Genomic DNA, 19,208 nt, shown 5'->3' with positions numbered 1-19,208 from the left:
TATATAGAAAAACTTTAAATAAAACGAAACGAATTCATCTGTGCGAAAAAGATATGGGTTAAAAACTTAATTGTATTTAATATTATAACAATATGAGTTATATGTATGTCTGATTTTCTGAAGGAAGCCTTATATGGGGGCTAGGTTCAATTATAGACCGATCTTCATAAAATTTGGTAAAATAATTAAGATTCTTATAAAACTCGTTCATGTTTCATCGCGGTGCTAAGGTTTTTAAATTGATTATCAACGTTGAACTGATTTTCTTAAGGGGCTTTATATGGGACCTTAGGGCATAATAGCCGATAATAGTAAAATTAAGATTTATATAAAACACGTTCGTATCGAATTTCATCACGATACTAATGTTTTTAAGTTAATTGTGAATGTTAAAGTGAACTTCTGCGGTAAAATATGGTCCGACCTGATGCTTCCTCAATCATAACCGTTACATAATTAAGATTAAGACTTTTGAGTATATAAGTGCAATTCCGAGAACAATTTGTATAGGGACTAAGAGAAATCTATCCGAACACTATCTAACACTACTCAAAAAACACTTCTAATAATTTTGGACAGGAACTAAGTCCGTAATTTTTAAAATGTTTGTTGTATAAAAACCGGCTTCGCTCAGTAATAACTTCTTGCATTGATTGCGTTCGGCCGGCCCAAAGTATTTCTCCTCTGGAGGGTATTAAAAACTGCAGATATGTTTCGAAATCTTCTTTCGCCTCCAGAGAAGAAAACCTATGCAAAAAGTTTTTACTTGCCAATCTGTTTTTTGATAAATCCGAGAGCATTTTTAACTGCATATACATACATAGTTGTCATCTTTTACGAAGTGAAAATTAAGATTGAATACTTGTTTATATCCCGATCAATATTTTTATGGTTTTAAAAAGCATATCGCATGATGATGACAATGGAGATTATGGCGTTAAACAAGTGTTCACCCAAAAATATTATAATTAATATATCCATCGATTTCTCAGAAGAGGCAAATTTCAAAAAGAAAATATTGTTGTGCGCGACAAAACCCACCAGAAAAATAGTAACACTTTCCAGATATTTTTTATAATGTATTTTTAAAATGTTTAGGTAATTTTTTGTTTTTTTTCAAGCATATTTAATTAAGTTGCTTGATATGCAAAGGTCAGTGGTCAGTAACTGATTGGTCACTCATTAAAATAGTAATTCATATTATTTTAAGGAAGGCCCTAAAAACTACAATTAGTTTCATTATCAATCTCTATATCTTATTTAAATTTTGCACTTCTTAAACTTATTTAAATTTTGCACCAAAACTTGACATTATTGAAAGAGAATTTGCCGTTAAAATGCCGAATGAAATCATTGAGCTCGGCCCCACGAAACTTTTCGTTCGTGCAACGTTACGAAACACGGAGAAAAGAAGGCGGAAATGATGCAGTGATACGAATTATCGAAAGGTAAAAAAACATTCACTTCATACTTTACTAGCAGCGCAAGGTGATTGCGATCATGGAATAATGCAACGCACAGTGGTATGAGCAAAAAAAGAGGGAAATAAATCTGTAAGTTCTAAACTCTTACTCCGATTACCTCATGGGCCCACCAGGAGCAGGGCCAGGGGTCCCCAAAGTATGACACCTCGGGTATGTTCAATTTTAAAAATGATCCTAGTTCTTCGTTTGTGTTCCGATTTCAAAAAAATTTCGTATATGGAATCTTCATTAAAAAATATTCATAAATAAAAATTTTATTTCAATTTGAAAAATTTGTATCTAGCAAAAACTCAATAAAAAGCATATTTTGTCATATTTTTCAAAAAAGTATTCCATGAATTTTTTAATTGTCAAAAGTTATATACATTTTTGAAAAGTAGATAAAATCCTCTATCCATTGATAAATAATAAATAAATAAATAAATAAATTAGAGAAAACTTAACAACTCGCTTAGAATTAACCTATATATGTATATAATATCCATACCAGGGGCGGGGTTATCGGAACCCTTTACAAGATAATTAAGAACATATTGAGCCATCTAAAATAGGTTTCTATATTTTTATATCGACTATGCGATTTGAGAATTTTTGCCCTAAATTTGAATTTTACATAAAAAATAGGCGTTTTTTTCATTTAAAATATTTGATGTAAAGTTAGTTTTTCAAAAAGTACAAATTAATTATACATCCTCTTAGAAATTTTTTAGATAACTTAAAAAGAATAAAAGTACCTTTTTCCCAAAAAAAATAGCAAAAAATCGCCTTTTTTAAATTCAAATGCATGTAACTTTGGACCCAGTCATGGTTTTTAAACAATTCTTTCTTTATTTGATATATACATTTGTTGTTTAACCTATAAAAGAAAAATGGAGAAAATCGGGAAATGGAACCGCGGTCATCAAAAAACTGGTGTAGGGTGGGAAAAAATGTTGAAAATTTAATTTTCAAATGCGAATATTTCCTAGCTATAAGAGATAATTGATATCTACGACGAGGTTTTATGTAGAGCTCGACGAGATTCCACATACGTAATATACGTTTTTTGAAATCGGAACACAAGCGAAGAAATAGGATCATTTTTAAAATTGAACATACCCGAGGTGTCCTACTTTGGGGACCCTGGTGGGCCCACGAGGTCCAGATTACATAAACATAAACTCGACAACACTTTCTCTTTGCACATGTGAAATTTCATTCAAATCGGACTAATCGTTTAGAAGTTAAAGATTTATTTCCCTCTTTTTTTTTTCTCATACCACTGTGCATTGGACTTTGGTAGTAGTTGATTTAATTTAACTCTTTCGCTACCATGGGGATCGTGCATCCCAGGCAAAATTTAAAAAATTGTCAAAAATACAATTTACGCTCTATTTAAATTCGGTTTTTTGACAAACCGAGTTTTGTAAGACGGTTAACCGGTTTTAATGAAATATATTTTCTAAAGCTCATACATATTTTTGAAAAACTTTGATACCATTTTTAAAAATATTGATTTATTTTATAGAAAAATATAGCATTTGACAATATTTAGTAAAAAATATAAAATAATTGCATACAGGTAGAGCTTTATGAATTCAAAATTGCTAAATTTCCGAAGATTTAGTACGCAATTCTTAGCACATTATAGCATTTGACAATATTTAGTAAAAAATAAAAAATAATTGCATACAGGTAGAGCCTTAAGAATTCAAACCTGCTAAATTTCCGAAGATTTAGTACGCAATTCTTAACACATTTCCTATAGGCGTCCACAATTAAATTTAAGTATATCTACCTTTTTCATATTAAATAAAACTTTATTATAAACTGCTTAGCCGGTTTTTGATGACAAAAATCGAAACCGGATTAACGGTTTTTTAAAAGACAATAATCAAAACAGGTTTTTTTCAAAAATACATTTTTTCGGTTAAACCGGAAAACGGTTTCTTAAATTTTCCGGTTTTTTGGACACTCTAGTAGAGATCTTTCCGATTTCTTCCACTGTGTCACAAAGTATACAGAGGCGACACGGCAAAAAAAATAAATTTGTCTCTTTCGCTCGAAACAATTTCAACTGGTTTGGTTTTGTGCTTATTTATATAGTTGTTTGTTTTAACGCACTGTCTGTATTAAACCGCAAATTTGTTTTCTCTTTCTATCGAAACAATTTCAAAAAAAGCTGATTTTAGTGTTTTTGAACTGTCAAATTTGACGCCTCTGTATACTGTGTGCTGTTTGAAGGGCATTTTTTAATTCTTTCGGAAATGTTTTTGCAGCAAGTGCTTGACGATACAATGGGAACCATTTTCAGAAATCGAAAATGTAAATTCATCATCCGCGCAAATCGTCAAATTAAATTTGGAAAATAAATTAGAATACAGATGTTTAAGCTTAATGTTTTTCTGTGTTCTACGCGACCTCCCTATAATGTTCCCAAAGGGATCGCTGACCCCCCAGAACCTTTACCTTGTGGTGTTACATACGAAATAACAAACTTAAACAAGCCGTAATTTATAGCAAGAGGAGCTGCAGACAGTGTTGCCAGATATTATTTTTAAAAATCATACAATTTATTGAATAACATATTTTTGTGTTGTATGTAAAATCTTTTTTAATTCAAAATGTATTTGAAATGATGGCTATTAAATGTAAGTAATGTACAATTTATACGAACGCCATAAATTATAGTAGTATAGCGTGACATTAATACATTTTATACAAACATTTAATTAAATTAATGTCAACACTTAGTTATAACAGCATTTGTTTTTGATGAAAATTTCAAAATAACCAGTTTTCAAGAATATTCTTCATCTCGGATAAAAAATATTAAAATCTGTTTAGCTAAACAAAAAATTTCAAAGACAAATCATCAGTTTTGGCAACACTGACAATAAGACCATAATAAAATACGAACAATAGCAACAACAATTACGGTCCATACGTAGTCCGTACAAATGAATCTATCGTTGGACAGAGTGTGTAAGTTGTGGTTGTAGTCTGTATCCATATATGTATGTATATATATGAATGTGTGGTAATTAAGCCTTCATGACCATTGACCAAGGCAACTGACCACGACCAGTTTGCTTTCATTAAGTTTTGGGTTGCTCTTCTATGTTAAATTTTTATTTATTTTGTTTTAGTGTGTTTTTGTACCCTTTACCATGAGTTGTAAGGTTATATTTAAGTTTGTCATTTCGTATGTAGGGAAATTGATTATATATGTATATGTTGCTGCTTATATTATTAAAATTGTTCATAAATAACTATCGGTCAAATCTAGAATATAGTAGAAGGAGGACCATACACCACTTTTTTTGAGGCGATCTTAAAATTAAAACCACAATACATATTCTTAATTTTTTTCTTGTTTCGGATACTTAGATATGTTAGCTTCAATTTTATTAATTTCAATCTTGCCTATCTCATCTTAATATAAATACTTTTTATCATTTCAACCAATCCCGCGCCGGGAATTCCCGGGACATACTATATATCCTTAGTTTTATGTGATATTTTTAGAACTTACTTTCTCTAAAAGATGATTAAAGATCCAAAAACAAATGCAGAAGATTAATACAACAAAAAATATTTGACCCAAATAGACCAATAACAAGTTCATTATTCAAATTATTTAAAAAACTCGTTAATGTACAGGGCTGTCACAGAATTCTATTCTAGAATTCTAAAGTGTAATTATTTTAGTATTTTGCTTTTTCACAAAGAGTAAAATGAAAATTTTTGGAATAAAACTGCCTTCAGTGGAATTGAATTTTGTATAATATTATTAGGTTTTCTTCAAGTTTTAATTAACATCTTTACGTAATTCTTGATTTAATAAGTAAAACCTTGTCAATTCAACAGACTTAATTGAAATATAACGAAGGTAGAACAAAATCTAATGGAAATTTAAGCCATTTCGATACAAATGACAAATTATGACTGGTTTGAATATAACCAAAATTAGAAATCGAGTCAGTTTATCTACTTATATTAAATTTTTAATGGATTTTTTACAAAGTCTACATTCTTAATATTTAATAATTTGTTCTAGGCGGGAATTCCCGGGAAATTTGAAAATTAATCCCGATTTCCCGGGAAATGAAAAAGTGCGGGGAAAGAAAACCACTACACCTCACCCATGGGATAATTTGGAAGGTTTGTCATTTGTTAAATGAAACAAAAAAATCCAAAAATATAAACGTATTTTACTGTTTTATAATAAACTGGATATTTATTGTTTATTTCATATAACTCAATAAAAAAAATTAAAACAAATTGTGACTGATTTTTTCTATATTTTATCAACATTTTTCTCTACATCACAGGGATTCCTTGAGGTTTAATATATATTTTTTTCGTACTTCAAATTAAATGATCGAAAAAAACTATTGTAGCTTATTGTTCACTATTATCGACATTCTATCACCAACCAATGTCTTTTATGTTTCACAAATACTATACATACATACAGCTTTTTGAAAAACAATTAATCGCGCCTGCCTCATATCATATGTAAAATTAAACTTTCCAACTTTCAGTGATGGTAAATAATTGATAAACGAAAATGTAAATTGATAATGTAACAAAACCAATTTCTCGGTTTTTATGTTATTCGGTATTGGCAGTGCCCCTATGGCGTATGATCCCCCTTCAACCATATGTCCCAATACATGTATATCAAAAGTGTGATTTGATCATAAAAAACTGTTTTTCTGCAAAACAAATTAAATGCAAATATCTTGAAACTTCTTCAGTGAAAAAATTAAAACATCAAAAAGCCGAAAACTGCAGAAACGATATGTTGAAGGGTATATAAGATTCGGCACAGATGAATACAGCACTTACTAACATGATTTTTCTCTTTTCAGTTTTTCATTTTAGAATACTTCAAGCATGGTCATTGTAAAAAATTTGTTATATTTTTCATTATTGCTAGTGTTTTTTGTACACGATGGTTTACAAAATACGTATTCTCATATATGGGGCATTTCATGTCAAGTGAACCAACTTTTGAAATCGATGTCTTCCGATCGGGATGAAATTTGCACCAAGGTTAGCTCTATTGGATAGTAACTCAGACACAATTTTTCAACAACATCGGTCGAGAACTCTCTGAGTTATAGGGGGTAAAATTTTGACAATTTGGTCAAACAGGGGTTTTTTCTTATCCATGTAACTTATTACCTATTGTTCTTAGCAAAATGTGTCCCAAATAGTATAGATAGCTATTTCTTCGATCTTTCGAAAAAAAATAAAAAATTTTTAATATTTTTTTTCCGAAATCAAAAACTTTTTTGACTTTTTTTTAAAATGCGTCCTTTTTTTTTTTTTTTTTTTTTTCTTAAAATAAAGTTTAGATATTTTCCTTGAACACCTACTTGGTCGCTTAGTGGGATGCGAGTGGGATATCTATTAAAATAAATATTTTGTAACTCAAAACATAAAATTTTTGACTTTTTTTGCAAAATCAAAAACTTTGTTGACTTTTTTTTCAAAATGGACCCTTTTTTAATCTTTTTTTTTAGGTCAAACAAAAGCTTAGATATTATCCTTGAAGACCCTTTTGGTCGCTTAGTGGGATGCGAGTGGGATATCTATCAAAATAAATATTTTTTAACTCAAGACTTACAATTTTTGACTTTTTTTTTTGCAAATACGATTTTTTTTCCAAATGGGCCCTTTTTTTAAAATTTTTTTTGTAGTCAAAAGAAAGCTTAGGTCCATTTCTTTAAGATATTTTTAGTCCCTTAGTGGGATGCGAGTGGGATATCTATCAAAATAAATATTTTGTAACGCAAGACATACAATTTTTTAATTTTTTTTTGCAAAATCAAAATTTTTTTCCAATATGGGCCCTTTTTTAATTTTTTTTTTTGATCAAAAGAAAGCCTAGGTCCATTCCTTTAAGATATTTTTAGTCCCTTAGTGGGATGCGAGTGGGATATCTATCAAAATAAATGTTTTAACACAAAAATTGTATGTCTTGAGTTACAAAACATTTATTTTGATATATATCCCACTCGCATCCCACTAAGCGATCAAAACCATCTTAAAGGACTAGGCCTAAGCTTTCTTTATAGCAAAAAAAAAAAATTACAAAAAGGGCCCATTTTAAAAAAAAGTCAAAAAAGTTTTTGATTTTGCCAAAAAATCGAAAATTGTATATCTTGAGTTACAAAATATTTATTTTGATAGATATCCCACTCGTATCCCACTAAGGGACCTAAAATATCTTAAAGGAATGGACCTAAGCTTTCTTTTGACTAAAAAAAAATTTTTAAAAAGGGCCCATTTTGAAAAAAAATTCGAATTTGCAAAAAAAAAAGTCAATAATTGAATGTCTTGAGTTACAACATTTTTATTTTAATAGATATCCTACTCACATCTTCCTAAGTCACAAAATAGGTCTTAAAGGAAAAGACCTAAGCTTTCTTTTGAGCAAAAAAAAATTTTTAAAAAAAGTCCCATATTGGAAAAAAATTTCGATTTTGAAAAAAAAAATTAAAAAATTGTTACAAAATATTTATTTTGATAGATATCCCACTCGCATCCCACTAAGCGACCAAAAGGGTCTTCAAGGATAATATCTAAGCTTTTGTTTGACCTAAAAAAAAAGATTAAAAAAGGGTCCATTTTGAAAAAAAAAAAAGTCAACAAAGTTTTTGATTTTGCAAAAAAAGTCAAAAATTTTATGTATTGAGTTACAAAATATTTATTTTGATAGATATCCCACTCGCATCCCACTAAGCGACCAAGTAGGTGTTCAAGGAAAATATCTAAACTTTATTTTAAGAAAAAAAAAAAAAAAAAAAAGAGAAAAAATTTTAAAAAAAAGTCAAAAAAGTTTTTGATTTCGGAAAAAAAATATTAAAAATTTTTTATTTTTTTTTTTAAATATTTTTTTTCGAAAGATCGAAAAAATAGCTATCTATACTATTTGGGACACATTTTGCTAAGAACAATAGGTAATAAGTTACATGGATAAGAAAAAACCCCTGTTTGACCAAATTGTCAAAATTTTACCCCCTATAACTCAGAGAGTTCTCCACCGATGTTGTTGAAAAATTGTGTCTGAGTTACTATCCAATAGAGCTAACCTTGGTGCAAATTTCATCCTGATCGGAAGACATCGATTTCAAAAGTTGGTTCACTTGACATGAAATGCCTCATATACATATTATGTAACTAGAGTTTTTACCAAAATCACTTTTTTTGATTTTTACTACTCTTAAAGCAAAATATAAATTCTAATGACCCAAAAGATTTTTGTTAATCGTTTTAAGGTCGCTACGTTATTGCGCTAATTGATTTTAAGTAATTCAAATTTAAAGAATATTTTATGAGTGAAAATAAATATTTAATGAAAAAATGTACACAGAACATATTTTGTATTGTACATAAATGGAATGAACTGCCTTCACTGATTTCTTCAACTGATTTCAACTCATATATGGGGGATTTCATGTCAAGTAAACAAATTTTTGAAATCGATGTCTTCTGATCGGGATGAAAAATTTGCACCAAGATTAGTCCTATTGGATAGTAATTCAGATACAATTTTTCAACAAGATCGGTAGAGAACTCTCTGAGTTGTATTTTTAGAAAGGTTAATATGGGATTTAAGGTACCATTGTCCGGCCAAAAGTCGAAAATGGTACAAAATGATCCACAAATTTGTATATGGGGGTTTTTGGGGAAGCTGATTACGAATCCGTTATCAGAATTTGCAAATTCAAAATGGCCGACCTAATATGGCGTCATTTCATACGAAAAAAAATTAAATGAATTTTCTTATTGATTTTTGTTTTGATAATAATATTAGGGTATATAATTTAAAATGTATTAAAAATTAACAAATTTACAATAGTGAAATGCAATATGGCGATGTTAGAGTGCATTCAACAAATACATGCATACGTATTTGTGTAGCTCTACCTTAGTTCACGTTTTCGAGAGTTTACTGTATATTTCTATATATAAATGTGGTGTTTATTTTATGTTATTTCATGTAAATTAAAGCGCCGTAAAGTATTTTTGCAAGGTAGTTATCAAAAAAATTTAAACTTTTTTTTGCCGAACGTAGGGCAACTTGCAAAAACTTGCAGCTAAATTTAATTTTATTTGTTAACTAATACTTTGACTTATTACCTACAATAGCTTAGAGAGCAGGAAAAAGCGGGAACAAAATTTCACTCAATCACATCAATTTTGTTTAACAAATTAAAAATAAAAAATAGTCCTTACATATCACTTTCTTAAAATTTACTATTTAGAAATTTACATTCAGATTTTGCTTTTACGTATTATACTTACCTTCAGCTGTAGAGTCCATTTTGTTTCGTTTGATTTGCTTGATTACAAAAACTTTGACACCTGTTTAACGGAAACTCCTTCTAGTCGATCTTTCCTACGGTAGTGTGCCATTCGTATGAAGGCCTCATTCAAACTGAAATTATGAATGGCATTTGAGGCAAGGGACCTTACTATGATAATTTTTTATCTCCTAGAGCATTTCTTTAACCAAACCAATGACAAAAAACCCCCAACTAAAAACTTGTTTTTTCGACTTTTGGCCGGAAAAGGTGCCTTTGGCCGTATTGTGGATCGGGATGAAATTTGCACAAAGGTTAGTCATATTGGATAGTAATTCAGACACAATTTTTCAACAAGATCAGTAAAGAACTTTCTGAGTTAGAACAATACTTAAGAGCCCATTTTAAAAAAATTGCAAAATAGTTTTTGATTTTGACATTTCATTCAGGAAGTCCGTTATTTTTTCAGATGAAAGCAAATATAACTTTTTCAGGTCTGTTAGGAAGTCTTGTGTTTCGAGAAATCCATAAATAATGGTCTTCCTGAATGAAATGTCTTTGTTCAAATGTTGTCGACAAAACTCGATTCTTCGTCTTCTATTAACAGTATTTATAAGTGGCTTATTTCGGGCAGTCCTTCCATCAAAATTTTCCTCGTGCAGAACCCTTCAACCCTAAATATTTTTCAACTTCATTCTTCAACTTTGGATCACTTAACCCTTAAATGCATGATTTTTACTTTTATTTTTCTATAAAGTATCAAATATTTAGTTGATTTTTATTTATTATATTTCCTTTAGCTTTAGTTTGATTAAGAATTTATTTAGCTGAAACTTTTCGTACTCCATTTGATTTTTCGGAATTAGAATCTGAATTAGCATCAAGCTCATATTCGTCTAAAATTAAGTGGAACTGGAATGTAGACAATTGGCAACAATATGCATTAAATGGTTAAATTGGGTTTTTCTTTAACTTTACGGACAATCCATCTCTTATCTGCATTATTAAACGAGAAAATTATTTTTTTCATTAATATTTCTTCAATTAGATTGGTAATTGTTATTTTTGCTTCCTCAGCATTATAACAGGACATATATGTATCATTACATTTTATATTAAATTTGTTTGATAAATTGAATGAAGATTGAATAATTTTCGATTTTCTAAAATAATTTTACCTGCATCAAATAAGCTGTGAGTCACTGTATGTATATCCCATTCGCATTTCACTTAGAGATGCTAATCGGGACTGGGTTTTGAAAATCCCGGGGTTCGGGATTTGATAAAGAATCCCGAAATCCCGACCCGGGGAAATCCCGAAAATTAGAACAAAGAAACGTACATAATTATGTCTTTACAATTGAATATAAATTTTTTATTTAGCAATTAATTTTTTTAGGCACTAAAAAGCATAGAATACTTGCATAAGTACATTATATAAGAAGAAATAACAATAAAGTATGTATGTACATTAGAGTGACAATCAGTTGTATGGAAACAATTTTTTGTTAAAATTTTGAAGAGTGCCGGGTGGAATATTGTGACACTAGGCCTAAAAGTTAAGTGCTGAAAATTTGAGCCAAATCGGTCAACGATTTCTGGACGCGCATCGAGGTCAAAGTTCAGATATATGCAAAATTTTACTATTTATATGGAATAAATAGGTGAAACTCTTTAAATTTCTGCATTGTTTTCTAGAAATGTATAGATTTATTTATATTAATGAATATTAAATTAAAAATTTTTTTTTGGAAGTTAACCCTGCATCTCCTTTGGGTCAAAATGACCCAAAACTGTATTATCGTTAAAATTCGGAAAAAATGCAAATTTTTCAGATATTTTAAAAATTTTGCTACTAAATAAATACTTTTGCAATTGAATGCAAAAGAATCGAAATGTGTACGTAATTATCGTTGTAATGAGATATAAATGACAAAATTTGGTTATACTATCCTCAAGTCTCATTAAAATCGGCCCAAAAATATATAACATTTCGCTATCTTTTCTTTAGAAATTCCAAATATTGAAAAATTTGACCTTTGAGCTTCACGATTTAAGGTTATCGTTTTCCGATTTTAGTAAAACTTTCAGACCATATTTAAAATTACAAGGACTATAATATTATGAATAGGTTTTACTTAAAGTTTATAACATTAACGAAATTGGGCTCATTCGCCTAAATATGGACAAAAAATTAGTTTTTCTTGAAAATCGACCAATTTAAATCTCAGGTACGGAAAAACTGTAAGAGATATTGACATAATTTTTTCATATTTTTATTCCCTATTTTGATCTCAATAACTCCCAATGTGATGATCAAAAAATTCTGAAATTTGTTTAACAAAATTTTTAAAAATTTGAAAATGGAGATTTGAAACAGCCGTTAAAAAAAATATTTTTTTTTGGCCATTCATGCAAATAGGTTAACGGTATCCTACGAAGACAAAAACTCATACACAAGTAAATACGGATATATTTTAAATAAAAATTAGCTTTTATTTTAATTTTTCTCGAAATATGTTAATTTTTTTCCTAAATTTTTTGTCCAAGTGGCCTGAAACACGTTAATGGTCTGGCGAATTTGTAGTAACTTTAACATTTTTTAACCAAATTTTGTCATTTATATCTCATTACAACGATAATTACGTACACATTTCGATTATTTTGCATTCAATTGCAAAAGTATTTATTTAGTAGCAAAATTTTTAAAATATCTGAAAAATTTGCATTTTTTCCGAATTTTGGCGATAATACAGTTTTTGGGTCATTTTGACCCAAAGGAATGCAGGGTTAACTATCAAAAAAAATTTTTTAATGTAATATTCAATAATATAAATAAATCTATACATTTCTAGAAAACAATGCAGAAATTTAACGAGTTTCACCTATTTATTTCATATAAATAGTATAATTTTGCATATATCTGAAATTTGACCTCGATGCGCGTCCAGAAATCGTTACCCGATTTGGCTCAAATTTTCAGCACTTAACATTTAGGCCTAGTGTCACAATATTCCACCCGGCACTCTTTGAAATCTAAAAAAAAAATCGGCTGTCACTCTAATTAAAAATTAATACAACTGATGAAATATTTTTGGAAAAATATTTCCAAAAACACACACATCTTATAAAAAAAATTTAGTTTTTTTAAACGTCTTAGGTGCGTTTATTTATTTTTATTTACGCAAAAACCTTCAGAAAAATTATGATACCCGAAAAACAAATGAAGTGAACTGGTCCCAAACGAACTCAAATGTACATACTGTTAAAAAAACAGTACCTTATCTTTTAGCCTTTTAGCAATCGAAATATTTTCATTTTGTTCGAGCTCCTCATCTGAGATAAAATCAGTTTCATTTGAAGAGGATTTAAATTGAGTTTTGTTAGACAACTTACAAGAAAAGGTGAATAATTGATTTGAAAAATCCCTAAAAGCCCGGGATTTAAAATTAAAAAATCCCGAGCTTCGGGATTTAGGAAATATATGAAGAGGAAGGTATATGAAGTATACATGTATGATGCAAAGAAGGAAAATGTTCCAGACTAAATGGCGCATGCATCATATTTCATTGTATGAATCAGCAATCTATGACACCGACATACAAAAGCACAATATATAGGTAGTCAAGCAACCATAAAGGCTCTATATAACAGATATATTAGATACATATAAGCCGATGTCGCAGAAAAATGTGGTTTTTTAAGTCGTCCTATATATAGGACATTGGGGTCACAACAACAAATCTAAAACGCATTAATGAAACATTCATGCATATAACAATCAAGCTACTCTTCATAAATATAAATTCCAAAAAAATATAGTAAGGGTATTCATGTAAACGCTTAAATGTCTCGCAATCTGTGCATTTTTACACTCTCGCAAATGAACTGTCAAAAAATGTATGGAAATTCGTTTGCAAAACTCCGATAAGTTTGCGCGTCAATTTAGACTCGCAAACTTGAATTTATTGTGCATTTGATGAATCAGCTGCTTTTGTTTACTTTTATTTATAAGAAATAAAAATCAAATTAAATATAAAAATTTTGTGCATGTGAAAATTGTGTAACTTTGGAACAGAATGATTGGATTTAATGGCATTGTGTCTCAAAACATAAACCTAGCTGTTGGTTTATGTTTTGAACATAAACAAAATCTTCCAAACCATGTATAGCACCATTTGTTCCAAAGATTTAACTTTCATTCAACATTTTTATACCCTTCACCATGAGTGGCAAGGGTATATATAAGTTTGTCATTCCGTTTGTAATTTCTACATTTTTCATTTGCGACCCCACAAAGTATATATATTCTGAATCGTTATAGATAGCGGAGTCGATATAGCCATGTCCGTCTGTCCGTCTGTGTGTTGAAATCAACTTTCTGAAGCCCCCAAATAACTTACATACACGAATGATACATCAATATCTCCGAAATTCTTCCGGCTCGGTTGCTAATTAAAATCGAGAAAATCGGTCCACAAATGGTTGAGATATATGGAAAAAACTAGGACAACCTCGATTTTTTACCTATTTTTGACCCATATCTGGATTACTAAATCATTAATATAGACAATATGGATATTTCAAAGACCTGTGCAACGACGTATATAAGACCATAGTAAGTTGGACCTACAATGGGTCAAAATCGGAAAAATAATTTTTTAACCCGAATTTTTTTTTTTTTCACCAAAATTTTTTTTCACTAAATATTAAAAAAAAAAAATTTAAAAAAAAATTAAAAAACAACTGGAAAAAAAATTAAAATTTTGTTTACCTAAAAATATTTAAAATTTTTATTTTAAAGTATAATTTGGTGAAGGGTATATAAATTAAAATATATACAATCTGAAAAATTTTTTTTAAAGCTTTTGTTGAATTTATTTTATTTGACATTTTTATCAAATATAAATTTTCTGTATTGCACAAAATTGAAAAGGTGTGTATGAACCCACCTTTTCAATTTTGTCGCGCAAATTTGAACATTTGCACAAATGGGAAAATTAAGCCTTTAAATAAGTACCTTTAGTATTTATTCACTTGTAAATGTACAAAATTTTACTTTCCGTACAAACGAGATATGTCCATAATGACTGAATATGGGCATTATGAAAAAATTCAATAACTCAAAAATAGTAGCAAAAAATAATGCGATCACACAATCTCCCATGAGGTATTGGTGAGTACTAAGTGAACAAAAAAAATGGTATTTTGATAAACGTGACGTATCCTGTAGACAAGAACTACATGTACTACATGTAGTACAGTCGGCATATCTGCGTTAAATATGCAATATAATTTTTTAAAACGATGTTGGCTGCCGTTATATTAAATTCTGATGATTTCATAAACATACGAGTTAATGAAATCATCAGAATTAATTACCTTGGCCCCTAATCATAGCCAAACGCTAAAGTCGGTTCTTTTCAAAAACAGCTTTTAATTATTTTGCAACTGTAGTAAAAATAAAAGTATATTTTAAATTGAACCGACTTTAACTGGGTTCCACCTTAAATGTAGAATTCATACAATATGCAACAAAATATAGACAAGTGAACAGTAGGGTGGCCCTTAATTAACGAAAATTGGATTTTGGCCATTCTCACCCCCCAGTTTGGTGAACATTAGTAAAAAAATCATCCTGAAAAAATTTTAGGTAAATCGGTTGGTGTTAAGACGTGCCGCAAGTCCTCTGAAGTTTTGAGATGCATTTATAAGTTTTTGTAAAAATTTGCCATTAAAAAATTACTTTTGCAATTTTATGTAAAAGAATAGAAATGTGTACGTAATTGTCGTTCTAATGAGACATAAAAAACAGAAATTGGTCAAAAATTGTTAAAGTTATTAAAAATTCACCAGGCCATTACCGTATCTCAGGCAACTAGAAATAGAAATGTAGGAACAAAATTAACATATTTTGATAAATATTAAAATAAAAGCTCATTTTTACTTAAAATATATCCATATTTACTTGTATATGAGTTTTTGTCTTCGTAGGATACCGTTAACCTATTCGCAGGTATGACCAAAAAAATAAAATTTTTTAACGGCAGTTTCAAAACTCCATTTTAAATTTTAAAAATTTTGTTAAACAAATTTCAGAAGTTTTTGATCATCTCATTGGGATTTATTGAGAATGCAATAGGGAATAAAAATATGAAAATACCTCTCATAGTTTTTCCGTACCTGCGATTTAAATTTTGAAATTTTCGAAAAAAAAACAATTATTTTGCAATTTTTGGCGAATGAGCTCTATTTCCTTACTGTTATAAATTTTAAGTAAAACCTATTGAGAATATTATATTCCAGATAATTCTAAATATAATCTGAAAGTTTTACTAAAATTGGAAAACCTTAAACCTTAAATCGTGAAGGTCAAAAGTCAAATTTTTTAATATTTTGAATTTCTAATTTAATGAGCGATTTTGATGAAACTTAACAAAAAAATATAACACAAAGCCTATATAGCACTTGGGGTTAAAATGAAGCCAAACTTTTAAAATCATAATTTTTTTTATGGTTTTAGAAGTTTTTATGGTTTCAAATATTGGTATCATGTGAATTTTTATTCTTTGATCTAGCTCACCAAATACTGAACTGTGGATAACATTTTTTGGGGCCAACCTTATATACAATAATATGTTTCAGTCCATTTAGCTTTTTTTTGGTATATTTAGCTGATTTGTTTCATACCTTATGGCAAGACTATTTTTTGAATTCATAAAATGAACATAAATCATAAGTGAATATATACATATTTACTTATATTCGTATGGTAGGTATAAGTATATATTTTGAAACTACTTAATCATGTCATCTTCATTCAATCTTTAACTGACACTTGGAAAATGTCAAAATACTCCTTTTAATGTGATGTGATAAATGCCACTAAAAGCAAATTCAAATAAATTTTAATCCCTTGTGCATACGGCAACGACAATAATGATAATGATGATTATGGTGATGGAGACGATGATTAAGTTTCCAACAATAGTAATGCTGATGCATTAAAACCACCCTTGGGTTACTGCATTATGACAGCCCATTTGTCAACGAAGAATCACAAAATTCAATTTCAGTGATGAACATCTACTAATGTAGTAGTATATCTGTATGTATGTTTTATATGTTCGGTTGAATAGATGTGCAAATGTAAAAGTGCCAGTGTGACATTGACATTTGAAGAATGTAAAGTGTCACAGATAATAATGTTGGCATAATGTCTTATACCAGTCAGCTTAAATTTACACGTACAACTCTATAAACTATTGAAATAAATGATAATACAATGTACATATTTAAATTTTAATCTAAATGATAATGCAAGGTCTATTCAACTAAAATAAACAGACAGAAATCATACTAAACTAGGATGGCCATCATTTTAAATATTTGTGGAAAACCAAAAATAAAAATGGATATGTATATTCGGATTAAGACAGAAAATTTTCATTTTATTTTGAAACAAGATTGAAAATTTATGCACAATAGTAAATAAATTGACATGATTTTTTTAAAAATTTTAAGTTGTAATTCCTACACCTGTTACTAGTATATACTAGGGTATTCATTCGACTAATGATCGTTCGATTAATCGAATAATTTCTTACGAATAATTATTCGAACAATTTAAAAATGGCCATTTTCGAATAACGAATAATTTTATGTAGAATAATCGAATAAAACGAATAAATGTTCATATATATTTAAATTTATTAAATTGCTTAAAATTTTTCATAATCTCAAATTTAAATAAGTAATAACGACGCACAAAAATTGTATTGTTTCTGAAATTCGACAATTAAATAAAGACAAAGGGAACTTCGATCACTGTAGATGATCTAGAAATATATAAATATTACTGCAAGAAGTTACAATTCTAAAAACAAATCTTTTAAAATTTTTAACTTAGGACTTGAACCAATGAAAAAAAGGTACGGAATAGAATATATGTTATTTAGCTGGCAAAATATTAGAGTAACTTCGGGTAATGTGGACTACCGTTTTGTTTCTTCTAAATTTTGGCCACAATATATATGCATATTAAAAAAGTTGTGAAGCAATATATTAGCTAATATATTCCCTAATTGTTTTTGCTGTTGAAAATTTTTTCCGTCAAAGGATAAAAAAATTATGTGAAAATATTGTAAGGAACCCAAAAACCAGCACTAAAAAAATTGGAGGGTAATATGGACCACTATATGAGGGTAATGTGGACTAGTATTTAATACATAAAATTCATGAACCAGCTAATCATGAATGATTAAAAAATTTAATTTCAATATATTTTTATTAATACAAACTAAAAAGTCGCGTTCTTGGCTTAGATAGATTGCTTACAAAGTACATAGTTATTGTCGGGTAATATGGACCAGTAGTACATAATCAAGTAATTTAAGTGGTCCACATTAAACGAACTTGGGTTACAGTGGTAAAAAAATATTTTTACCTAATAATCTAAATGTGCTTAAATTCTTACCAAATATATGCAAAACTACGTGTCCACTTTAACTATATAAAACAACCAAACATTAAATTCTACAAAGTAACTGTACCAAATTTTGTTTCTTACTTGAGCCGAAAAAAATGTTGAGCACGCGCATTAATTTCAATACAAGAATAAATAGCTAACATATCAATTACTCATGAAAGCAAATGTGCAATTGTCGTTTCAAACAAATTGTAAAATGTACGACAAATCAGTTTTATCATACCTTCAATAGTTTCTGAAAAAATACACTGGTCCACATTAGACGCATAGTCCACAATACCCGAAGTTACTCTAATTAGAAGAATCGCAATTTATAATCAAAATATTAACTTAGTTTAAAGTGGAGTTGAATGTGATTTTGAAACGGTCGTCGAAAGTGATATTGAGGATGACATTTATATGATTACATTGAAATAGATGAAGGCCATGATCTTAAAATATATGTATATAAGTGATGTTATTTATTAACCGCGTACGTAAGTGATGCAAAATATTTAATAAATCGAATGATTGTTGCAAGAAAAGCATGGAGTTCGTCTTATACATGATTTTGAAAATCGTTGAACATCTTTGTCTAACATGGTAATAAACTTTTTGCGTATTTGTAAATGCATCAATCATGCACTGCCTGACTTCAAATTAGCCACGTTCACTGACAATGATATCAAACTTTGGACAGATTCTCTTTATTGTGTAATTCGCCAAGACCACTTTATTAAGCAAAGTTTCGGCAACGTTGATAGAGCTTGATGTATAATACAATTTGTTATAAATAATTTAGAAATAGTGAATAATTAATTTACTAAAGAATTAGTTACTCAATTTAAAACCCGAATTAATGAACGACATTAAAAAGTTCTGAATACGTTTACATATATTGTATAATTCGGGATCATGTCCAATTAGCTCAAATTTTTTTAAAGGGAATAAAGTTCC

The sequence above is a fragment of the Calliphora vicina genome, chromosome 3 (assembly GCF_958450345.1).
Source record: "Calliphora vicina chromosome 3, idCalVici1.1, whole genome shotgun sequence".
Classification (NCBI taxonomy): Eukaryota; Metazoa; Arthropoda; class Insecta; order Diptera; family Calliphoridae; genus Calliphora; species Calliphora vicina.
The sequence above is the reverse complement of the archived record's forward strand: the minus strand, read 5'-3'. Positions refer to the sequence as shown.